Source organism: Notolepis coatsorum (assembly GCF_963971535.1).
Source record: "Notolepis coatsorum genome assembly, chromosome: 5".
Classification (NCBI taxonomy): Eukaryota; Metazoa; Chordata; class Actinopteri; order Aulopiformes; family Paralepididae; genus Notolepis; species Notolepis coatsorum.
In genome coordinates, this window is record NC_140169.1 from 142,204,052 (window position 1) to 142,228,456 (window position 24,405).

The following is a 24,405-nucleotide window of genomic DNA, read 5'->3' on the forward strand; positions in this document are numbered from 1 at the left end:
TACAGTCTGCTGTGAATAGGCATGGCCCCTAGAGGAACAACCCTATTGATTTTGCTCATCCCATGACTTTCCTCTAGCGCCACCATCATTGTGGGCGGCTTTGGCTCAGGGTAGAGCGGGTCGTCCAATGATCGAAGGGTTGGTGGTTCGAATCCCGCTCAAGCCCATGTCCATCCCATTGCCGTTGTGTCCTTGGGCAAGACACTTAACCTACTTGCCTCGTATGAATGTGTATGCATGTGAATGAATGTTGGTGGTGGTCGGAGGGGCCGTAGGCGATGATTATTCGCCACGCTTCCGTGAGTCTGCCTCAGGGCAGCTCTGGCTGCAATTGTAGCTTACCACCACCGGTATGACTGTGTATGAACGAATAATGGACTCTGTGAATCGCTCTGGGTGTCATGAAGAGCGCTATATAAATCCAAGCCATTATTATTATTATTATTATCAGGCCAAACTGACAACAGGATCTTGATCTTTCCTCTAGTGGCAACATAATAGCCCAGTAGCATATTGCTAATGCCTAAATGCACAATGTCCAATCCCCAACGCCCAATGCATAATACCATAATGCTTAAAGCTACAATGAATACAAAGAGCGTCCCTTGGCGATGATAGGCTTAAATCAGCATTGTGTAAACTTGTTTGGCAAGAGGCTTAAATGTAACGGACCCTCCTTATAATATGTAAAAGTTGCTCACTGCAGCTTTAATGCCATATTGCTGATGCTTCTGTGCCCCATGTGCCCAATGATTGGACCCCTGCTATGGCTGCGTGCTGCTATATATTTTTTTTTATTATTATTATTTGAATAACATGCACACCAAACTGTTTATGACTGTAATGATAATAAGCATTATTGTATAGCATCTTTCATACAAGAATTGCAGCCCAAAGTGCTTCACAGCAGTGATGTAGAGACAAAATAGGCATAAAATGGAGCATAAAATTGGCATAATTATAGAGAATTGATATTAAAACCTCCCGGATAATTTGTCATTAAAAATGATCACTAGTGCGCTACTAAGATGTCTCTGCTTGAGTTTCAGTTGAATTTCAACTGGTGTCTATCTTCTACAGTACTATAATATTTGAGAGCAACATGTTATGCTGTAACTTCAGTCACTGTCTACTGTATGTATACAGTGCTGTTGTCTTGAGTACTTTCTCTAGTAAAAAAAACAGTGAATGATTGAACTCCAAGGACTTGTTTGCCGCTAGACACTACAGCCCGCGTGGCTCTTCCTGGTTGCCCCTGGCAACAGGGAAAGCTCCCTCGTTATCTCCCGAGCATGTGAATGGCTGCTTGGTTGCTCAGGTGCTCTGAGCAATACATTGACCCAGATGATTCTCCCACACTCTATTGCACTCATATCTCTCTCTCTCTCTCTCTCTCTCTCTCTCTCTCTCTCTCCAGGTAGGCAGTGGTAGTGGTATAATAATGTCTCTCTCTCTCTCTCTCTCTCTCTCGCTCTCTCTCTCTCTCCAGGTAGGCAGTGGTAGTGGTATAATAATGTCTCTCTCTCTCTCCAGGTAGGCAGTGGTAGTGGTATAATAATGTCTCTCTCTCTCTCCAGGTAGGCAGTGGTAGTGGTATAATAACGTCTCTCACTCTCTCGCCCCCCTCTCTCTCTCTCTCCCTCTCTCTCTCCGCCCCCCTCTTTCTCTCCCCCTCTCTCTGTCTCCCACCTCTCTCTCTCTCCCCCCCTCTCTCCTCTCTCTCTCTCTCCCCCCTCTCTCTCTCTCCCCCTCTCTCCCCCCCCCCATCTCTCTCTCTCCCCCTCCCTCTCTCGCTCTCTCTCTCTCCCCCCCCTCCCCCCTCTCTCTCTCCCACCTCCCCCCCCTCTCTCTCCCTTGTCCCCCCCCCCCCCCCCCCAAGGCGTGTGAGAAGGATCATGGGAACTGGAAGGTGACTCAGGCAACCAGGCGACTGTCTGAGAGAGGCTCTCTGTCTGTCACAGGTGAGTGGAGCAGGCGGGTGGGGGAGGGGCTCTCTGTCTGTCACAGGTGAGTGGAGCAGGCGGGTGGGGGAGGGGTGGTGGCGTGGCCGCTGTATTTGTCTTCTCCTGAGTCTGAAGAACGTAATACTGCTCCTTCTTGCAGTATTCATGTATTATTCATCATAGACCAATCATGGAACCCACAACACTATGAGTATGCTCCAATATTCATGGACTACGTCCTTACTGAATAACATGATGATGTTCTTGGGGCCAAAATACTTTATTTTCTTTCTTTCTTTCTTTCTTTCTTTCTTTCTTTCTCTTTCTTTCTTTCTTCTTTCTTTCTCTTCTTTCTTTCTTTCTTTCTTTCTTTCTTTCTTTCTTTCTTTCTTTCTTTCTTTCTTTCTTTCCTCCTCAATAAGACTGAATACTACCCGCCTCATTAACACTATGAATACTACCCTCCTCAATAACACTATGAATACTACCTCCTCATTAACACTATGAATACTACCCGCCTCATTAACACTATGAATACTACCTCCTCATTAACACTATGAATACTACCCTCCTCAATAAGACTGTGAATAATTCCCTCCTCAATGACACCAATACACTGCTGTTTTGGAGCATAATGTTGCGATTTGTGTATTCAATTCCACTCAACCCTGCAGCCAAATTTGTATATATATTATATATATAACGACATACAGTGTTCCTTGACAGGTACAACATACTGAAACACACACAAAGACACTCCCTCAAAGGTGCTGATAGAAATGGTACATACGCATTAGATGACCTACTGTAGGTAGAAATCCACCAGCGTTCTTCTGTTTATTCTTTTCTTACAGGCTACACCTCATTTTGCCCCCATTTTTCACAAGTTGAAAATAAAAGATCAAAGAATATCACAAATTTGTTTTTAGTATTCTTTTTTGTATCCACTTCTCCTTTTTTCTGTTTTTCTCCCATCCCAATTTAGTCGTGCCAATTCCCCCCTCCCCTGTCTTGATCGTTGCTTGCATGTGCCCCCCACTGGTCAGTCGTAGGCAGGGTTGAAGAATCTATCGCATGTCCCCTCCGATACGTGCGGAGTCAGCCAGCCACTTCTTTTCACCTGCCAGCGCGGACTCCCATTGGCGAGGTGTAACGTGTGGGAGGCTCACACTACCCTCGACATCTCCTGTCCTTGCTGTGCAGGCGCCCTGACCGACCTGTAGGAGTCGCTGTTTACAACGACCAGATTACCACCCCATCGACTGCCCTCCCGCTGACTCCGCCAATTTAGTCAGTATGACGGCCGGCCCAAGCCGGAGGCAACGCTGACAGCCGGATTCGATGCCGGTGTCTCACGCGTTTGGTGACGAGCGCTTAGACCGCTGCGCCACCCAGCCGCCCTTGTTTTTACAGTTTTTATTATACAACACCACAGATGACTCAGGTTTTAAGGGACGGTTCAATCGGCTGTTGACTGCTGGGACGTCCACTACAGCTGATGCCAGAGGGCAGCGTTTATATATCTTTGTTTAGTATAACTATGAGACCTGCATCATGAGCTCGGGTTGAAATGGTGGATATTTGCAGGATGCGTCATATTGTCAGGAGCATGAATGGAATGAGTGACGTAAAGCATGGGATACTGTATACAAAACAGGAAGAATAGGAATGTGACCATATTCACCTAACATATCTGTCTGTTATGAATATGGTGGTGACACAAATAATGATTAAGTACATAGGCACTAATGAGGAGCTACAGTATTATGTTAACAAAGCATAGGAACACAATTTAATTAATTGATGGAAGCTTTTAGAATGAGCTGTAATCGGGTATAGAAAATGTGGATTTGAGAGTCATTGGGAAGCGAAGTCATTCTGGAGACAGACATCAGGTCTGTTTTGAGCAACTGATGCTTTAATCAACATGTTTGTATACATTTAGTTCCAGCAATGACATAATCATTATTGTTGTGCCACTAAAGTGACTCGCTACCCAGACTTCACTTTGATCTCAATTTGATTAATCTCAATTCTCAGCAACTAATCTTTCAGCCCAAAGCCTTCCCCACCAGCAGTCCTCGGGGGGGGCCCCACTACGCTTTGCCTTTTAAAACGTCTCCTGAACCTCGGGGCCCCCCTGGTGTCTCGTACAGTGTCTCCTGAACCTCAGGCCCCCTGGTGTCTCGTACAGTGTCTCCTGAACCTCAGGGCCCCTGGTGTCTCGTACAGTGTCTCCTGCGCCTCACGGCCCCTGGTGTCTCGTACAGTGTCTCCTGAACCTCACGGCCCCCCTGGTGTCTCGTACAGTGTCTCCTGAACCTCACGGCCCCTGGTGTCTCGTACAGTGTCTCCTGAACCTCACGGCCCCCCTGGTGTCTCGTACAGTGTCTCCTGAACCTCACGGCCCCCCTGGTGCCTCGTACAGTGTCTCCTGAACCTCAGGGCCCCCCTGGTGTCTCGTACAGTGTCTCCTGAACCTCACGGCCCCCCTGGTGTCTCGTACAGTGTCTCCTGAACCTCACGGCCCCTGGTGTCTCGTACAGTGTCTCCTGAACCTCAGGGCCCCTGGTGTCTCGTACAGTGTCTCCTGAACCTCACGGCCCCTGGTGCCTCGTACAGTGTCTCCTGAACCTCAGGGCCCCTGGTGTCTCGTACAGTGTCTCCTGAACCTCACGGCCCCCCTGGTGTCTCGTACAGTGTCTCCTGAACCTCACGGCCCCCCTGGTGTCTCGTACAGTGTCTCCTGAACCTCACGGCCCCCTGGTGTCTCGTACAGTGTCTCCTGAACCTCACGGCCCCCCCGGTGTCTCGTACAGTGTCTCCTGAACCTCACGGCCCCCCTGGTGTCTCGTACAGTGTCTCCTGAACCTCACGGCCCCCCTGGTGTCTCGTACAGTGTCTCCTGAACCTCACGGCCCCTGGTGTCTCGTACAGTGTCTCCTGAACCTCACGGCCCCCCTGGTGTCTCGTACAGTGTCTCCTGAACCTCACGGCCCCCTGGTGTCTCGTACAGTGTCTCCTGAACCTCACGGCCCCCCTGGTGTCTCGTACAGTGTCTCCTGAACCTCACGGCCCCCCTGGTGCCTCGTACAGTGTCTCCTGAACCTCACGGCCCCCCTGGTGCCTCGTACAGTGTCTCCTGAACCTCACGGCCCCCCTGGTGTCTCATACAGTGTCTCCTGAACCTCACGGCCCCCCTGGTGTCTCGTACAGTGTCTCCTGAACCTCACGGCCCCCCTGGTGTCTCGTACAGTGTCTCCTGAACCTCACGGCCCCCCTGGTGTCTCGTACAGTGTCTCCTGAACCTCACGGCCCCCCTGGTGTCTCGTACAGTGTCTCCTGAACCTCACGGCCCCCCTGGTGTCTCGTACAGTGTCTCCTGAACCTCACGGCCCCTGGTGTCTCGTACAGTGTCTCCTGAACCTCACGGCCCCCCTGGTGTCTCGTACAGTGTCTCCTGAACCTCACGGCCCCCCTGGTGTCTCGTACAGTGTCTCCTGAACCTCACGGCCCCTGGTGTCTCGTACAGTGTCTCCTGAACCTCACGGCCCCCCTGGTGCCTCGTACAGTGTCTCCTGAACCTCACGGCCCCTGGTGTCTCGTACAGTGTCTCCTGAACCTCACGGCCCCTGGTGTCTCGTACAGTGTCTCCTGAACCTCAGGGCCCCTGGTGTCTCGTACAGTGTCTCCTGAACCTCACGGCCCCCCTGGTGTCTCGTACAGTGTCTCCTGAACCTCACGGCCCCCCTGGTGTCTCGTACAGTGTCTCCTGAACCTCACGGCCCCCCTGGTGTCTCGTACAGTGTCTCCTGAACCTCACGGCCCCCCTGGTGTCTCGTACAGTGTCTCCTGAACCTCAGGCCCCCTGGTGTCTCGTACAGTGTCTCCTGAACCTCAGGGCCCCCGGTGTCTCGTACAGTGTCTCCTGAACCTCAGGGCCCCTGGTGTCTCGTACAGTGTCTCCTGAACCTCACGGCCCCCCTGGTGTCTCGTACAGTGTCTCCTGAACCTCACGGCCCCCCTGGTGTCTCGTACAGTGTCTCCTGAACCTCACGGCCCCCCTGGTGTCTCGTACAGTGTCTCCTGAACCTCACGGCCCCTGGTGTCTCGTACAGTGTCTCCTGAACCTCACGGCCCCTGGTGTCTCGTACAGTGTCTCCTGAACCTCACGGCCCCTGGTGTCTCGTACAGTGTCTCCTGAACCTCACGGCCCCCCTGGTGTCTCATACAGTGTCTCCTGAACCTCACGGCCCCCCTGGTGTCTCGTACAGTGTCTCCTGAACCTCACGGCCCCCCTGGTGTCTCGTACAGTGTCTCCTGAACCTCACGGCCCCCCTGGTGTCTCGTACAGTGTCTCCTGAACCTCACGGCCCCTGGTGTCTCGTACAGTGTCTCCTGAACCTCACGGCCCCCCTGGTGTCTCGTACAGTGTCTCCTGAACCTCACGGCCCCCCTGGTGTCTCGTACAGTGTCTCCTGAACCTCACGGCCCCTGGTGTCTCGTACAGTGTCTCCTGAACCTCAGGGCCCCTGGTGTCTCGTACAGTGTCTCCTGAACCTCACGGCCCCCCTGGTGTCTCATACAGTGTCTCCTGAACCTCACGGCCCCCCTGGTGTCTCGTACAGTGTCTCCTGAACCTCACGGCCCCCCTGGTGTCTCGTACAGTGTCTCCTGAACCTCACGGCCCCCCTGGTGTCTCGTACAGTGTCTCCTGAACCTCACGGCCCCCCTGGTGTCTCGTACAGTGTCTCCTGAACCTCACGGCCCCTGGTGCCTCGTACAGTGTCTCCTGAACCTCACGGCCCCCCTGGTGTCTCGTACAGTGTCTCCTGAACCTCAGGCCCCCTGGTGTCTCGTACAGTGTCTCCTGAACCTCAGGGCCCCCGGTGTCTCGTACAGTGTCTCCTGAACCTCAGGGCCCCTGGTGTCTCGTACAGTGTCTCCTGAACCTCACGGCCCCCCTGGTGTCTCGTACAGTGTCTCCTGAACCTCACGGCCCCCCTGGTGTCTCATACAGTGTCTCCTGAACCTCACGGCCCCCCTGGTGTCTCGTACAGTGTCTCCTGAACCTCACGGCCCCTGGTGTCTCGTACAGTGTCTCCTGAACCTCACGGCCCCCCTGGTGTCTCGTACAGTGTCTCCTGAACCTCACGGCCCCTGGTGTCTCGTACAGTGTCTCCTGAACCTCACGGCCCCCCTGGTGTCTCGTACAGTGTCTCCTGAACCTCACGGCCCCCCTGGTGTCTCGTACAGTGTCTCCTGAACCTCACGGCCCCTGGTGTCTCGTACAGTGTCTCCTGAACCTCACGGCCCCCCTGGTGTCTCGTACAGTGTCTCCTGCGCCTCACGGCCCCCCTGGTGTCTCGTACAGTGTCTCCTGAACCTCACGGCCCCCCTGGTGTCTCGTACAGTGTCTCCTGAACCTCAGGGCCCCTGGTGTCTCGTACAGTGTCTCCTGAACCTCACGGCCCCTGGTGTCTCGTACAGTGTCTCCTGAACCTCACGGCCCCCCTGGTGTCTCGTACAGTGTCTCCTGAACCTCACGGCCCCCCTGGTGTCTCGTACAGTGTCTCCTGAACCTCACGGCCCCTGGTGTCTCGTACAGTGTCCCCTGAGCCAACCCGGAGCCCCCCGAGGCCTTTGTGAGTGCCAAGTCAGCCGTAGCGTGTGTGTGTTGGTGATGATGAGTCAGTCCAGAGAGCTCTGTGTGCTTCACTCCTCCAGCGCCCGGGGGAAGGAACGCACTCGCAGCTCCAAGACAAGCGGGAGCCTGCACCGAGCAGACATGTGTAACAAGCTGCCCTTTCAGACTGGGGCGTGTGTGTGTGTGCGTGTGTGTGTGTGCGTGTGTGCGTGTGTGCGTGTGTGTGTGTGTGCCCTTGTTTTCCTACCGTTGTGGGGACCGAATGTCCCCCCCAGAAGCGATGAAAACACGATTTCCTTTGTCGTTGTGGGGACACTGGCCACTGTTTTAGGGCTAGGGGGTTGTGGCTAGGGTTAAGTTAAGGTTAGGATAATGGTTAAGGTGTCAAATGTTGTTATGGTTACGGTTAGGTTAAGGGGTTGGGGAGTGAATATAGTTCTATGGAATGGCCCGACTATGCATGGAAATGTGTGTGTGTGCGTGTGCGTGTGTGTATTGAAAGAGACAGAAAGAAAAGGATAGAGTTAACATTCTTCTTTGAACACCCTCTTGTACAAAATACAACCGTTTAATCAAATTAGACTCCAGTGGTTCTCCCCCCCCCCCCCCCCCCCCCCCCCCCCCCCCCCCTCCTCCTAGCTCCTTTACCTTCCTGGAACAAGGTGAGACAGGAGGAGTAGAGGGGGTGGGGAGGAAGGGAGGAGGGCAAGAAGAAGAGCAGAGAGAGAGAGAGAGAGAGCGACACACCTACTGACAAAGGCCCAGGCGGAGAGGGGGAGGAGAAAGAGAGAGAGAGAGAGAGAGAGGAGTCACCCGCAGCAACCATGTGGCAAACGGTGTATGACTCAGAGAGAGGAGAGGTAGAGAGGGAGGAGGAGGAAAGGTGTACACGGTAGAGAACACCTGGGAGAGAGAGGGAAGAGGAAGAGAAGGCATGTGCGGAGAGGGAGAGGAGCGACGACGCCACCCCCCACCGGTCCCCATCGCAGCTCCCCTGTCCTGGGTAGGAGTCAGCGGACAGCTAGGGCGCCAGGTGAGCGTCTGGATGTAAGGGAACTGTGGATGTGTGTGAGGCGGGGAGGGGGCTGGTGAACTGGGGGAGCGTGTGGGTAATGAGTTGGGAGGTGCAGCATATCACATAAAAATGGTGTGTGTGTGTGTGTGTACGTGCTTTTATCTTGTTCAATGTAGTCTGTTTGCTTTCGGGCTTCAGCACCTCTAACATCTACAAGACGTCTCAGAGTTCAGTAACTCACTTTCAAAGGGAACCGGATTGGAGAACGGTGGTTGACACGAGTTGTGTTGGTTCGGTTTTCTTTTTTTTTTGCCGATGCGGAGGAAATATTTTGACCGGTTTTTAGTTTGATTTTGTTTCGTTGTTACTTTAGTTTTCAAGCTGAAGTTCAGCTACATCTCGGTGTTGCTCTGCTCTGCCTGTTTGTCTCTCTGGCTGAGAGTTAATGGTTTGACTGATAGACCTTTGACCTGTACAGTCGTGTGGAATAACTATAGACAGAAAGTGAGATAGAGAGAAAGAGGGTGGGGGGAGATTATTTCCGTGTGTGTGTGTGTGTGTGTGTGTGTGTGTGTGTGTGTGTGTGTGTGTGTGTGTGTGTGTGTGTGTGTGTGTGTGTGTGTGTGTGTGTGTGTGTGTGTGTGTGTGTGTGTGTGTGTGTGTGTGTGTGTGTGTGTGTGTGTGTGTGTGTGTGTGTTTGTGCTGTGATGAACCACTCGTACAATAGGTAAAGTGATACATTTCAATGGAGGGCTCAGTCCGTACCTATTGTCCCCGGCGTCCCAACAGAGCTAGAGAGCTCACACAACACCGACACCGAGGAGCGACAGTTGGAGCGACAGTTGGAACAAGACGACCAACTACTCCTTTCCCTGTTCTGTTGATGCCGGCAGACCGGCAGTTACTGCTGAGCAATGCCGGCGGAACGTCCTAACCCTTTCACTGCCACACTACCAAAGGGAAACACTACCCGCATTTCATTGTATACTTGTATGCCGTGACAAATAAAACTCTTGACTTGACTTGACTGGTTCCTGATTAAATCGTCGAGTCACAACAGTTGCCGTCGTTGTTGTATCACACAGACACTTTGAGCAACCGAACCGACTCGTTCTTGAGACGGATCGATCTGACGCGGTCCAGCGCACAGTGTCTGAGTTCTCGACCTCATTTAAAGATAATACTAGTAGTGCGCCGTGTGTTCGTAAACGTGCCCATTGGAAACTGGTCTTTTACTTTCTTCTGCCCCCTGGAAGTTCTGCTTGCTCAGCTCTTTGATCCCTGTCGTCGTCGTCCCCCCCCCCCCCCAAGGCGAAACAACCTTTTCCCCGTAAGTTATACCCCAAAACCTAAAGTTAGTTGTTATAGCGCTACCGTCTCCACATTTGACATAGCGCCGCAATCTGGCCACATGGCGCCAAAGACAGCGACTGCCCTCCCCCTGGTCCTCAGAAATACACCCATCAAGTGTGAAGCTGAAGACGGGATGAACGGTCCTCGAGATGCGTGAGCCGCAGACAGACGGAGCGGAGACTCCGCCCTTCATACTTAGATTTGAGCGTAGCTAGCTATAGCATACTCACCTGGGTCCTCCTGACCTTCGAACCCGCCCCCACGTCCGCCGAGTGTAACGCGTTGAGAACTCTGTCTGATATCAGGCGACGCAGCGTACCCGCTCTTCAATCATAAATAAACCTCTCAGAGTGACGTTAACGATGCTATCCTGTCCTATTGTGCTTTCTGACTCGAGTTAGTCCAAGTTGCGTCTATTCGAATCCTAACGCATTTATGCTTCCGCGTTCGTGTTTTGCGAATCTGATTGGCCACTGCCGTTTCTGGTCATGTGACATGTGCACCCAATCGCGTGACGCGCCCATTTCCGCCTCGACCAGCAGCAAACTACCTAACGCCTAGTTTATCACTGGTTAAGCTTAGGCGACTCTTTCAAAGTTGGTTAAGGTTAGAGTTTGGAATCAGGGCTGGCGTTCTATCGCCCTGCTCTAAGACAAACTCTAACCTTAACCAACTTCGAAAGAGTGCCTAAGCTTAACCGGTGAAAGAACTTGCCGTCACACGATTGGTGCGACCAGAAACATCAGTGGCCAATCAGAGCGCAAAACGTGAACGCGGAAGCATAAATGCGTTAGGATTCTAATAGACGCGTCCAAGTTAGGCAACACTCCTGGTTGGCTGTCGAATTGGAGGCAGTATTAGATGAATGAGAGCTGTTTAATTGGATTCGATTAGATTTTGATTCAAATGTATTGTCATTATACAGCACAAGTACAGTACAACGAAAAGAGGTTTGGCATTCAACCAGAGTGCAAATGTAACAGTAAAGTGCAACAGTAATATACAATGTACAGGTGATTAAACTGGGTATAAAATATATAAATGAGTACCACTGAGTATAGTGCTAATCAGATATATGTACAGAGTTGTAATATTTATATGTACAGTGATACAGGTATAAAGACACTATGGTAGTAAGTCATACTGGCCAGCAGCGTAACTAGTAAGAGTAGGTAAGAGCGTGTACAGATATAAATATAGTATCTACAGATATGAAAAAGGATTATGTGCAGGTATGTAGATAGAAGTGGGGCGACAGTGGCTCGGGAGGTAGAGCAGTCGTCTGGCAATCCGGAGGTTCCCGGTTCGATTCCCGCTCCTCCCGGGCAGTGTGTGGATGTGTCCTTGAGCAAGACACTTAACCCCTAATTGCTCCCGATGAGCAGGTCGGCACCTCGCATGGTCGCCTCCGCCGTCGGTGTGTGAATGTGTGAGTGAACGGGTCAAATGTGAGTAACAAATTGTAAAGCGATTTGGATAAAAGCGCTATATAAAAAAGCAGCCATTTGGTAAATGGCTGCTTTTTTATATAGTGCTTTTATCCAAAGCGCTTTACAATTTGTTACTCACATTTTACCCATTCACTCACACATTCACACACCGACAGCATGTACAATAATGCTGTATATACCATACTGTATATATATTAGGGCTGTCCCCGACTAAGGATTTGGATGGTCAACTATGATTGGCCAAAATTTGCCGTTAGTCGACTATTGGTCGACAAAAAATAAATAAATAAAAAAGTATTTACATTTCTTTTAATGTTTTTTTTTATCATTCCATTTGGGCTGTGGGGGTGCTTAATGTCTGAAGGAGTCGACTGAAGGCTTCTTGTTAGTCTAGTGTGTTCCTCTTTCAGTGCCTCTGTGCCTGTTTTCGTAGGCAGTTAGCCTCTGGTATGCGTGCCATTAGCGTCAGCCACGCTTCTAGGCCTCTTTTCTTTTGGAAAGAATGATAAAATAATTTATTTTTTTAAAGATTATAATAATAATATATATATTTTTTTATATATTCGACTAAGAGGTTGGCCAGTCGACTACGGCTCCTTTCGACCGATTAGTCGACTAATAGGGGTCAGCCCTAATATATGTATATATTTATTCTTAACGTGTGTATATATATATATATATATATATATATATATATATATATATATATATATATACGTTAAGAATAAATATATATATATACAGTACGGTATATACAGCATTATTGTACATGCTGTCATACAGAGTTGGAGGACTGGAGGAATAGGAGGCAGTATTCTATGAATGAGAGCTGTTGTGGAGGTGTCTGCTCACGCTCTATGTTGGACCGTCTCTGACGCTCAGGTATGCACTGAGTCACACCCCTTACTATGGCAAACAAGGAATTGTCCCAACCTCATCACATACTGGGATCTGAGCCCACCATTTCAATTGTAAAATGTGCGCGAGTGTAGCCGCCGGTGTGATCTCGCTCTGCATTGTGTTTCGCTTCGACCCCTGTTGTTAAGGGATCGCCCTGAGTGGGAGTTGAACCCCGGTCTCCCGCGCGCGTCGCGGGCGGCATCACAGACGACTGTACCAAGAGGTGAATTCACTTCTAAGTACTGGGTCTGGATGCCTCTGGGGAGTGAGTTTACTTGCAGTACCGCTTAACGTCCACAGTCACTTCACTATACAAGTCCCTCGTCGTGACTGTGGATACTGACATGCGGTACCTCCGTTACACGAGGTCGTCCTATTTGTCGCTTAGTAACTAAGCACGCTTGTCGAGGTTATTCCTAGGTATTTTGTATAATGTAATATCATTACTTCATACGTCCTGTTTCAGGTGGAACATGTACATTCACAAGTCTCAGGGCCCCCGGTGTTGCATGTGAATTCTGACTTCAGCCATTTGACTCGACTTTGTCGACGGAAATAGACATGGCAGCATAATTACCCATAAGTAGGTTACCGACAATAAGACAATTAACTGACATAGATCCGGTTTGGTCATAAAAGAAAACAATGACAGCCAGGAGGTGTGTTTTATAAGTCATAGCAGTGTCGTTTTTTTCAGGTGTGTTGAGAATTCAAATGATGCAAGAAGTTTATATGTCTCATTTTGTAAAAGACTGACCAGAAATGAATATAATATAACATAATGTAACTTGATATGATACTACTACCATACTGTCTACTGTACATATTAATACTACACCTCTGTACATACATCTGATTAGCACTATACTCAGTAGTACTCGTTTATATATTTTGTACCCAGTTTAAGCACCTGTACATTGTATATTACTATTGCACTTTACTATTACATTTGCACTGGTTGGATGCCAGACCTCTTTTCGTTGTACTGTACTTGTGCTGTATGATGACAATATATTTTAATCTAATCTTTATAGAATCACTCTTTTGTATTAATGAGAGTTACAACCTCCCTCCTCTTTACTGTACCTTTCTAAAATCCCTCTGTTGTATTAATGAGTTACAACCTCCCTCTTTACTGTACCTTTCTAGAATCACTCTTTTGTATTAATGAGAGTTACAACCTCCCTCCTCTTTACTGTACCTTTATAGAATCACTCTGTTGTATTAACGAGTTACAACCTCCCTCCTCTTTAACACATGCAGTGCCACGCCCCTTTGACCATATTAGGGCTACTGAGCCAATAAGGAAATCAATGGGAGGTCGGGGAAATTTGCGAAGGCTTAAACTATATCTTAAATTATGGCTATGGGTCTAAAACACCCCTCGCTTATCAATGACTTGCTTGCAGTCAACATGTACGAAACGGATTGTTTTTTCATTGGTACATTTCCGTTTTATACCGTTTTGAATACGAGTATAGTTTTGGAGAGTTCTAGTAATTCCAGAGAAATTCCGCGATAATAGCTCTTTAGTGGAATACACAAAACACGTTGTAATTTTTCGGCTGATTTATTAATCATTTTCAAATAAACGCTAGATTATCGATAGTATATGTGTACTTATGCACGCTAGAGAAGCGGGCTGAAAAGTCGATTATCCATGCCGTGCTTAGCGCTAACGTTACACACACACACACACACACACACACACATACACACACACACACACACACATTTTACAACCTCCCTCCTCTTTACTGTACCTTTCTAGAATCACTCTGTTGTATTAGTGAGTTACAACCTCCCTCCTCTTTACTGTACCTTTATATAATCACTCTGTTGTATTAGTGAGAGTTACAACCTCCCTCCTCTTTACTGTACCTTTATAGAATCACTGTTGTATTCATGAGTTACAACCTCCCTCCTCTTTACTGTACCTTTATAGAATCACTCTTTTGTATTTCATTTTGAACTGTATGACATTTTTGCTCAGTTTAATTCCGTCATCCCATCCATTCCAGAGAGTTACTCTTGCCACAATAAGCATCTGAGCAATAAGTCCTACTGTACCTGAGCAATTCCAGCCTCTTGAGATAACATCTTTAAAACTCACATTTACACTTCAAGCTGCAATGCATTATACGTTTATTCAACATAAAATCACATTTAACCATTTAGTTTAATCTTGTTTAGTAAATAAGTTTCGTTCCATTGTTACCACCATCTTTACCTGGGAGGGAAACATTTTATTGCCTATATTTATGTTTTCTACTATTACACTGCTCATACCTGTACCTCCCCTCCCCCCTCCCCCATGCTACTATGATGCCTGAATTTCCCCCAAGGGGATCAATAAAGGAATCCTATCTTATCTTATCTTAAAAATATGTGACACAGTGCATTGCATTGTGGGTCATATTTGTGGCTGACGTGAACAGACACTGCACCTGTGTGTCAGACGAACATCTCTTGCTCCATCTTGCTGCCTGGGAGGTTGAGGGTCGACCTGCATCATGTATGGATCTTATGATGTGAGAAAAACAACATCCGGTTTCAATGGGGATTCTCCAAGAGCATATACGGCGAGGACCTAGGGGCCAAACATAGCTTGAATGGGATACAGCCCTTGTTTACCCTTGGGTGTGGGACAGCTATAGGCAGGGGAGGGAACCCTTCATTTCAATACATTTATTCCCCCCAGGAACAGTGTGTCCAATACAAGGAAAGTAAAAAAGGTGCTGGAAAATAAAGGATTCAAACTTGATTTAGATTAGATTGTCTTTGCCAAAATAATATTATGTTCCACAGATTCAAGGAAGTCGTGTAAAATTTTTCAAAATATACTCTGTCCCCTTTAAGTAGTCAGTACTATGTGGATATACCTGTATACGTAAACTGTACTGTGATAGAATGTCCCGCTGACAAAGTAACTTGGGTTATTACTATGTGCAACACAGAAAGTGATGTGTCGAATAAGACCAGTATATGTGAATGATAAAAGTCAAAGTCAAATCACCTCTCGTAATGTGCAAGACATACAGAGACATACAATTGCGTTTACCCCTTCCCACGGTGTATATAAAAAACAAGATCTAATATAAACATAAAGTAACATATAGTACACTATAAACAAAGTAACATATTGTACATTGTACGAACATTGTACATATGTCTATACTGAACACTGTGACCTCATTTTCTACTTCTAATTTACATGCTATACTATGTTATTTGATGCTTATCTTGTCTAGCACAGTCTCTGGAGCGTAACAGTAAGAAGCATTTTGTATAAAAGTATTCTGTACTTCTGTATGACAACTATTAAAGAAACTTGAAAACTTGATATGGACAGTATACAGGACTATATACAATGTAGACAGTAGCAAAAAAAAAAGTGAATGTATGAGTGAATGTAAATATAGAGGTAAACGAGAACTTAGTGCAACACTTTTAGCAGCAGTGGTACATAGTAAGTATGAATAATAAATAATGACAGTAAAATACAATAATGGCAGTAAAGTGGCAGTGAGATGATTGATATGGCAGTAAACTAATATGATGTAAACTAAATAAATTAAACTAAATAATGGCATTAAGTAAAGTTGCATTGTACGGTCTAACTGTCTGTTGAACTGTGCATATGACAAATAAATATCTCTTGCAGAGGGTTGTAATGACCTTCGACCTTTGAGGCGTAAGTTATCTTAAGTCACAGCCCAAGAAAACACAGCCCAAGAAAACATGTGTTACCCAGGTCTCTGTGGCGCAATTGGTTAGCGCGTTCGGCTGTTAACCGAAAGGTTGGTGGTTCAAGCCCACCCAGGGACGGCTGTATTTTTGAAGGGCAGTGCCATGGCCTACATCTACATGGCCCAAAACTCAATGGCCAAAAAATAGGACGGCAATTGTAACATGTTACTGATAAAACAACATTTCGCTCACTGATTTTCAAAGATACTATTTTTTTTATACTTTCTGTTCTCACTATGCTTACTATTATACTATGACACTATTACACTATTAAACATTATGACACTATAACATCATTACACTATACTATTTTTATTAAAAGAGATTTGCACTACATCCATACCTCATTTTTGCATTTAGAATTTCTTTTTGGTTTGCATTTTTGTACCTCATTGTCAGCATTTTTACTTCATTGTACTTTCATTGTACTTAGGTTGTACTTTAGATTGTATATTGTATATTTGTATAGTGTTGGAACTTTATTCCTCTTTTCCTTTTTTTACTGTATGAAGCACATTCTCAGGGGCTCATACAGAACCAAGCATTTCACTGTAATGTACTTTATACATGACAAATAAAAACAAACTTGAACTTATGACACTATTACACACTGTTACACTATTAAACATTACTCACTATTACACTATTAAACACTATTACACTGTGATACTATGATGATATAACATAACATGCTATTTGGTGGATGCATTTGATCTAAACTGTCTGACTTACGGTACTTTGAATCCTGGGCCTCTGTCCTGAACCAGGGTACACACTCCCGTCCTGGGCCTCTGTCCTGAACCAGGGTACCGTCCTGGGCCTCAGCTGTCCTGAACCAGGGTACACACACACCTGTCCTGGGCCTCTATCCTGAACCAGGGTACATACTCCCGTCCTGGGCCTCTGTCCTGAGCCAGGGTACACACTCCCGTCCTGGGCCTCTATCCTGAACCAGGGTACACACTCCCATCCTGGGCCTCTGTCCTGAACCAGGGTACACACTCCCGTCCTGGGCCTCTATCCTGAACCAGGGTACACCACCCCCTTCCCCACGGCCCCGCCCCCTCCCAATGTAGTCTCCTCCCCCTTGTATGTATATTATATATATTGTCTGCACTGTGTGTAACGGAGGTCCGTGAGTATATCCACAGTCACAGAAACAGGGGTGTTGACAAGTGACTGTGACAGTAAGCGGGCTGCGAGTTAAACTCACTTCCCCATAACAGGGTTAATAGACGCATAGGTACAGTACTTAGGAGTGGATTCACTTCTTAGTACAGCGGTCTATGTCGTCGCCTGCGGTGCGGGAGCTCCCCTGTTCGACTCCCCCTCGGGACATCAGCATTTAACAACAACGCAGAGTAACCCAATACGATCCGTCACATGCGCAGCCGTGGAATCGCGAGGCCATAGATTTAGAATAGATAGAAAGGGCACATTGTGGTGTATCATAATTAATTTGTTGAATACAATAGGATTTTTACAACATTGACACAAATTTAAGTATATTTACACTAAATTCTCTTTTACCTCTTATTTAATTCATTCATTAATTTAATTGTAGGCACTAGGCACTGTTTATATTGTACATAGTCCTGTGTGTTGTATATTGTGTCCTATGTTACTTTTGTGTTTATTGTCTCTTTCTATATACACCGTGGGAAGGGGGGCACGTAATTGAATTTTTCTGTATGTCTTGCACAAATTGGAAAATGACAAAGTTGACTTAGACTTTTAACATGTGTCTATAGTGTCAGACACTAATTGTAATGTTAAAAACGGATACTGCTGTAATAAAGTGAAATTCTACCATGCCTCAATGTATCAACTTTAAACATACACTAAATGTTATTGTTAGAAATGTTAATTTCCATTATTTCCACCATGTGCAAGATTTCCTAAAAACAGCAATGTACATTTTATCAACTCCAAATCGGTGCATGCAGAAGTAGAATTGCTGTCTTGTTTTGGATGAATAAGTAGAAATGAAACACGGAAATCTTCTTTTATTAAAGTAGTTTTGACATGTGATATAGATAAAGATATTGTTTCATTTTGTATTGATTAACTTTACATTTGCTCTTCATTACTTTACAAAAGTTATGCCACATCAATGTGGAACGCCCTACCCAAAGCTGTAAAGGAATGTGAATCACTACCCACTTTCAAAAACACTCTCAAAAAACACCTAAGGGAGACTGCAACTCGAAACTGGCCCCTGTAAATGTCCGAACACAACCCCCTCCAATGTACAGTAAATGACCAAGTATGGTCTTGTCAATATTCCAATGTACAGTTTTGTTTGTACAGTGTACCCCACCCACCCCTCCTACCCAACCCCCCCCCCCCCACCCACCCAACCACCTCCAATGTACAGTCCCCCCCACCCCCACCCCCCCCACCTACCCAATCCAATGTACAGTTTCTACGTCAAATGTATATACTCTTTTTTCTGGACTCTTTTTGTATCACAAACAGTACTGTATTTGCAAATCTGGTATGTCATAAATGTGTAGATGTAGCAGTACTGTCTATCTGTATGTCATGTATGTCATATATGTTACGATGAATTGAAAATGGGGGACCCTGATGTAAACAAGACGAAAGTCTTTCTCTGGTCTGCATCCCCTTAACAATTGTATGTATTGAGCTGTACTGTACTGTACCCATTCTGCAATCTGTTAATAAAATGTTCAATCAATCAATCAATACTGGCACAGTCTAATACAGTAATGGATTATGGGTAAATGCAACGTTAAAGCAGCGCCAATGTAAGACTGACTTTACATTAAACTAATGACAATAATGTATAAAGTAGGGTATTATTGGGGCGGCTACGTGGCGTAGTGGGCAAGGCGCTCGCCACGAATGACGGAGACGCTGGGCTTGCCTGTTCGAGCCCAGCGCTCCACATTGCTTTCAGTTTAGCTGGTCGTTCATACTAATGCACATTGGCCGTATTAGGGGGTGGGAAACTGATGGGTGGGGATCGGGCGGCCTGTACGTTAATGCCAAGCAAGCAGTGCAAAAATGCTTCCGCATTCGTCACCGCACGCTAGTGCGGTAAAGCGCCCTTCTTTTCAGACAAATGCTACCGTGCGTGCACCGGCGGCGGCGTGCTCGCTCAGGTGCGTGCGTGCGCCGGCGTGCTCGCGCGAGGTGCCCGCGCATGCGCATGAGATCCGACACGAGCGGAGCTCAATATATATAAGTCACCGCCCCTTATTCAGTATCTAGCAATAGCTCAATTGGCAAGGACACATGGCTGTGGATCCTATGGCTTGTTTGCTGGCGAGTTCGAATCCCATCGAAAATATTTTTTAACGTGATTTTTTTTTAACGTGTATTCTTTCGCCGGTTAAGGTTAGGCATGGTTAAGGTTAAGGTTAGGCATTGTTTCGGAGTTGGTTAAGGTTAGAACGGTTAAGTTTAGGCGCTGTTAAGGAGCTGGTTAAGGTTAGAGTTTGTCAAAGAGAATGGCAATATAATTTCTATGGTTAAGGTTAGGCATGGTTAAGGTTAAGGTTAAGGTTAGGCATTGTTTCGGAGTTGGTTAAGGTTAGAACGGTTAAGTTTAGGCGTTGTTAAGGAGCTGGTTAAGGTTAGAGTTTGTCAAAGAGAATGGCAATAGACAGCCTATTTCCGCGCGACCTGGGCGCTGGGCGGCGGAAAATGAAAGGCGCATTACTGCATGCCACTACGGTAAATTTTTGCACTGCTTGCTTGGCATAAAGCTACACGCGATCGGGCGTTGTGGACAGCGACTCCTACAGGTCGGTTGGTGCGCCTGCGCAGTAGAATCAGGAAGTGTCGGGGGCAGCGTGAGCCTCCCACGCGCTACCCCTCGCCACTGAGAGATCGAGCTGCGCAGGTGAAAAGATGCGACTGCTGTTACCTCAAGTACCGGAGGGGACTTGTGCTATGTATGACTTAGTCCACATTGCAGCCGGCTTGTGGGAGGCAAGAAACAGCGTCCGTGACAGCGGAGGGTTGAATTGGATGATACGAAATTGGGATGGGAGAAAAATATATAGAAAATGGGAGAAAAAGTGGATCGAAAAAAAAAAAAAAGTAGGGTATTATTTGGGCTAAAGAATGGTGTTGTCTCACCCTACTCGCATGTTGAGGGAGAGCACCACACATTATACACTGAGGAACCACGGCAGAGAGTGAGCTCTCCGGGAACAACCCCACTTTGCCGGTATGCGTGTATGCGTTTACCAACGCAGTTGTGTTTCTCCTTTCCCGTTTTGCGCTCTGATTGGCTGCTGAAGCACGCCCCCTTCCACGCGTACGCCCCCCTCGCTATGAGTTGCTCTTATTTGTAAATAGAAGAAAAAAGTGGAACTGGTGAGGTCAAATTGGTTGGATATATCTCGAAGACTGCGGAGACCATATCGAAGATATCCCCCAATGTGTGTATGCCTTTCAAATGTTAAATGATAAATGATTAAATGATACACACTGAAATCTACACTCTCATCCTGCTTTCCGCAACTCCTATACTTCCTGAGTAACTTGCCCAACACGGCTTAATGGTTGTTTAAATATTTTACTTTGATGTGAAAAGGGATGCTGCACTTAGCACTGACTGAGAAAGTAAACATTACAGTTCTACTTTATAAAATGCTAATTGTAAATATGTTTAAGTCCACTCCACATTACAGTTCTACTCTTGTTTTGATGTGAAAAGTGATGCTGCATAAGATGACTGCTGAGAGCGTCGTTTCTTGACTCAGCTGAGAGCGTTGTCAAGCTACAATATTATAAAATACAATATTATAAAATCCTGTCAGGAAGCGTGCCTCAAAGCATGAATGAACCGGCATTTACCGGCATTTCTAAGCACTTTAAACGCGAACTTTAGCGCACATATAAAGTCACGCTTATTATGATGAATTGAAAATGGGGGACCCTGATGTAAACAAGACGAAAGTCTTTCTCTGGTCTGCATCCCCTTAACAATTGTATGTATTGAGCTGTACTGTACGCGTATTGTACTGTACGCATGTAGCGTTTTTCAAAATGGTATAAAACGGAAATTAACCGATTAAAAAAAACAATCCGTAAAAATTAACCGATAAAAAAAAAAAAAAAAATCCGTTTCGACAATGTTGACTGCAAACAAGTCATTGATAAGCGACGGCCATATTAGACACATAGCCATAATTTAAGATATAGTTTATGCATTCGCAAATATGAGTGCTCATGCATGGTTCACCCTGATGTAAACAAGACGGCAGTCGTGTAGCGCTGAAACAGCTGTTCGCATGTCACTCATAGCGAGGGGGGCGTACACGTGGAAGGGGGCGTGCTTCAGCGGCCAATCAGTGCAAAACGGGAACCCGGAAACACAACTGTGTTGGTAAAAGCATACACGCTGCCGGTATCGCTTCTCTGCCTTTTCTAGGTAGGTAGTTGTAGAATGTAATACATTTCGCGCTAAACCCCTCCTTTATCCGGTCGCTGGTCTTCTTTTTCTTCGGGGCGCAACCATAGATATATGGTCGCAACCATAGATATATATAGAACACTAGATAGCTTGCCCGCGCTGCCGGCCAATGGAGAGCGACGTCACTGAACCGCCGCCATCTTGCTCCAGTTAGCCTTGAGTGAGAGTGAGTGAGCTGCACAGACAAAAATACTCATAACTCGCTGAAATATTGACGGATTTACAAACGGTTTGGTTTATTACAAGCATTATTAACGTGGCTATGATTCAAGCGGTTTGTAAAAAAAAAAACATCTTTAAAAAAAAAATGTATAAGTATGCAGTATCATAACTACATCTTTGATGTTTTTTTAGCAAACCAACCCGTTTGTAAATCAGTCAATATTTCAGCGAGTTATGAGTATTTTTGTCTGTGCAGCTCACTCACTCTCACTCAAGGCTAACTGGAGCAAGATGGCGGCGGTTCAGTGACGCTGATGACTCCGCCTTAAGCTATCTAGTGTTCTATAGATAGATATCTATGGTCGCAACCGTCTTCAGGTCTGACTTCCTGTGCTAATGTTCTAATCTACACTGCTGCCACCTGTCGTCACGGAGGGGAATTGCAGCCATTTTGTAAAAATAAAAAAAGGCCTCTGCCCTGAACCCAAGTATAAACACCTGTCATATAAGCCACGGGCCTATTCACTGTATACTTGTGTATTAGTATGTGTGTGCGTGTGTGTCTGTGTGTATTTGTGTGTGTGTGTGTATAATGCTTAATCTATTATTTGGAGTTACATAGAAGGTGTTGATGTTTCTGCCCTGAAGAACAAACTATTGTGTTCCATACATTTGGGAGTGAGCGCACGTGTAAACTGTCACAGAGTCATTATTTCAGTTTATGTTTCCTTTATGTTCTTTTGTTTGTTCGCGTGTTGGGGGTTTTGTTGGTTTCGTTTCTGATAACGTTCTAGAGGGCCAACACCCCCACAAAACAATGTTCAGAGACATAATTTCACATAAAAAAACTGAGATTGTCCCCCACTGAGCTAACAGCTCAGTTCACAGATTGGGGTTTTAAGATGGAAACTATGTGCTTACTGTATGTAAAATAAAATAAAAAAATATCTGGATACTGTCTCATCCGTTCCAACATACAGAGTATTCTCATCATCTTGAATTAGAACTGAATGTAAACTGCTCCGATTCACTTGTGTTATACATAGAGACGGTGGTCACGAACCTATAGCCAAGTGTACATACACATAACGCTAACCAACAAAATGACATCAGTTCCTAGCGAAGAAGCTATTTGACTGTGCAAGATCACATCGTCTGTGGAGTGAAATGGGAGTGATGTTAGTCCACCGCCACTCTGCACACATTAACCGCCCCCCTCATCAACGAACGCGGAGCAAACAAGACGTCCTCTTCTCGTCTGCATCGGATGAGTGACATTATTCCAGATCTCATTTCATATCTTGCTCCAGATCCCTCCACCGCTCCCACTATTCAAACAGCAGGGATGGGGAGGAGGGAGGCGGCTGGGAGGGACACCGATAGTCTCGGGCTCCAGAAACTATCGCCTCTTGTGCTTCTCTTTCAGGTGGAGTTGGACGGAAGTACCTGGAGGGAGTAACAGCGCACCACTGGAGGGGTCGCGACAACGACGACTGGCTGAACCCGGGGGCTCGTCCGGGACTAAAGGCTAAGGCGCTAAAGGGCCTAAACGCAGGGACAGAGGACCTGGCAGTGGTGGTGGGGACGTAAAGACAGGTGAGACACTCATCCTTCAGATTTTCAGGACCGCAAACTGTCAAGGTGGCTGAGTCTAATCTAATGTCCTAATTTCTGCTGGACATGTGAGCTCATTCTTGCTCATTTCTCTGACATTGCTTACCCCACCTTTAAGTCGTGCTTTGGTATGATGTGGTTTCTTTAGTTGGAATCTCTCTTTTTTAAATCACTGATTGTGAACATAATATGGTGTTTGGACATGATTGCTAATAGAATTATAAAAGATTTTCATGAGCTATTTCAGTGCCTTAAAGCGTCAATACAATTTTTTTCAAAATGTCTCACCACCTGCCATCAGAAAATAAATTTCAGCGAATCTCAATCCTAATTACATCAACATTGTACCGTCTTAGATTGCGCTCGTCACCAATGCAAGAGGCTGCGGTCTCGACTCCTTGAGGCTTGGGCTGATCGTCATACTAACTCGTTTGGCTGGGTTAGGGGGAGGGCAAGTCGAGGGTGGTAATCTGGCGTTGTGGACAGTGACGCCTACAGGTCAGGTCTGGGCGCCTGCTCAGCGAAAGGCAGGAATTGATGAAGGCAGCGTGACCTCCCACGCGTTACACTTCACCAATGAGAGTCCTCGCTGCCAGGTGAAAAAAGAGCCACTGGCTGTCTCCACATGTGTCGGAGGAAGCATGCGGTTGACTTCAGGGTTCCCTTGTACCGACCAGTAGGAGGAACATGCGCACAACAACCAAGTAGGGGAGGGGGGGGGAATTGGCACAACGACTAAAATTGGGACAGGGAGAAAAACAAACCAAAAAAATAAATAAAAACATTGTACTGTCTTAACAGTATTTTTATAGGTGAAGTATTTACCTACCAGCAAATGCCCAAGAGAATGGTTCTCTAACCATTGAGCCACACAGGGAATGGAACCCCTAACCCTGGCAGTGGTAGTGCCTTGCTCTACCTATTGAGCCACACAGAGAATGGAACCCCAAACCCTGGCAGTGCCTTGCTCTAACTATTGATCCACACAATACCATTACGGAAGGAATACGCAATGTTGTTATTCTGGTGGTTTCAAATTGATTCCTAATGATACAAATTTCTTATTGATCACACCAATTATCTTATATATATATATATATTTTTTTTTTCAATAGACT

The 24,405-nt window shown here is 46.5% G+C and overlaps 1 protein-coding gene across 1 annotated transcript in view; it reads left to right on the plus strand.

The window, feature by feature from the left end:
• Nucleotides 1-8,467: 8,467 nt before the first annotated feature.
• LOC311229082 (serine/threonine-protein kinase PAK 6-like) overlaps nucleotides 8,468-24,405 on the plus strand; it is a 51,032-nt gene continuing 35,094 nt past the window's right edge. The window contains exons 1-2 of the mRNA XM_084315091.1: nucleotides 8,468-8,623; nucleotides 23,100-23,269. The gene's annotated coding sequence lies outside the window, so the exon portion shown is untranslated. The remainder of the gene's footprint in view (nucleotides 8,624-23,099; nucleotides 23,270-24,405) is intronic.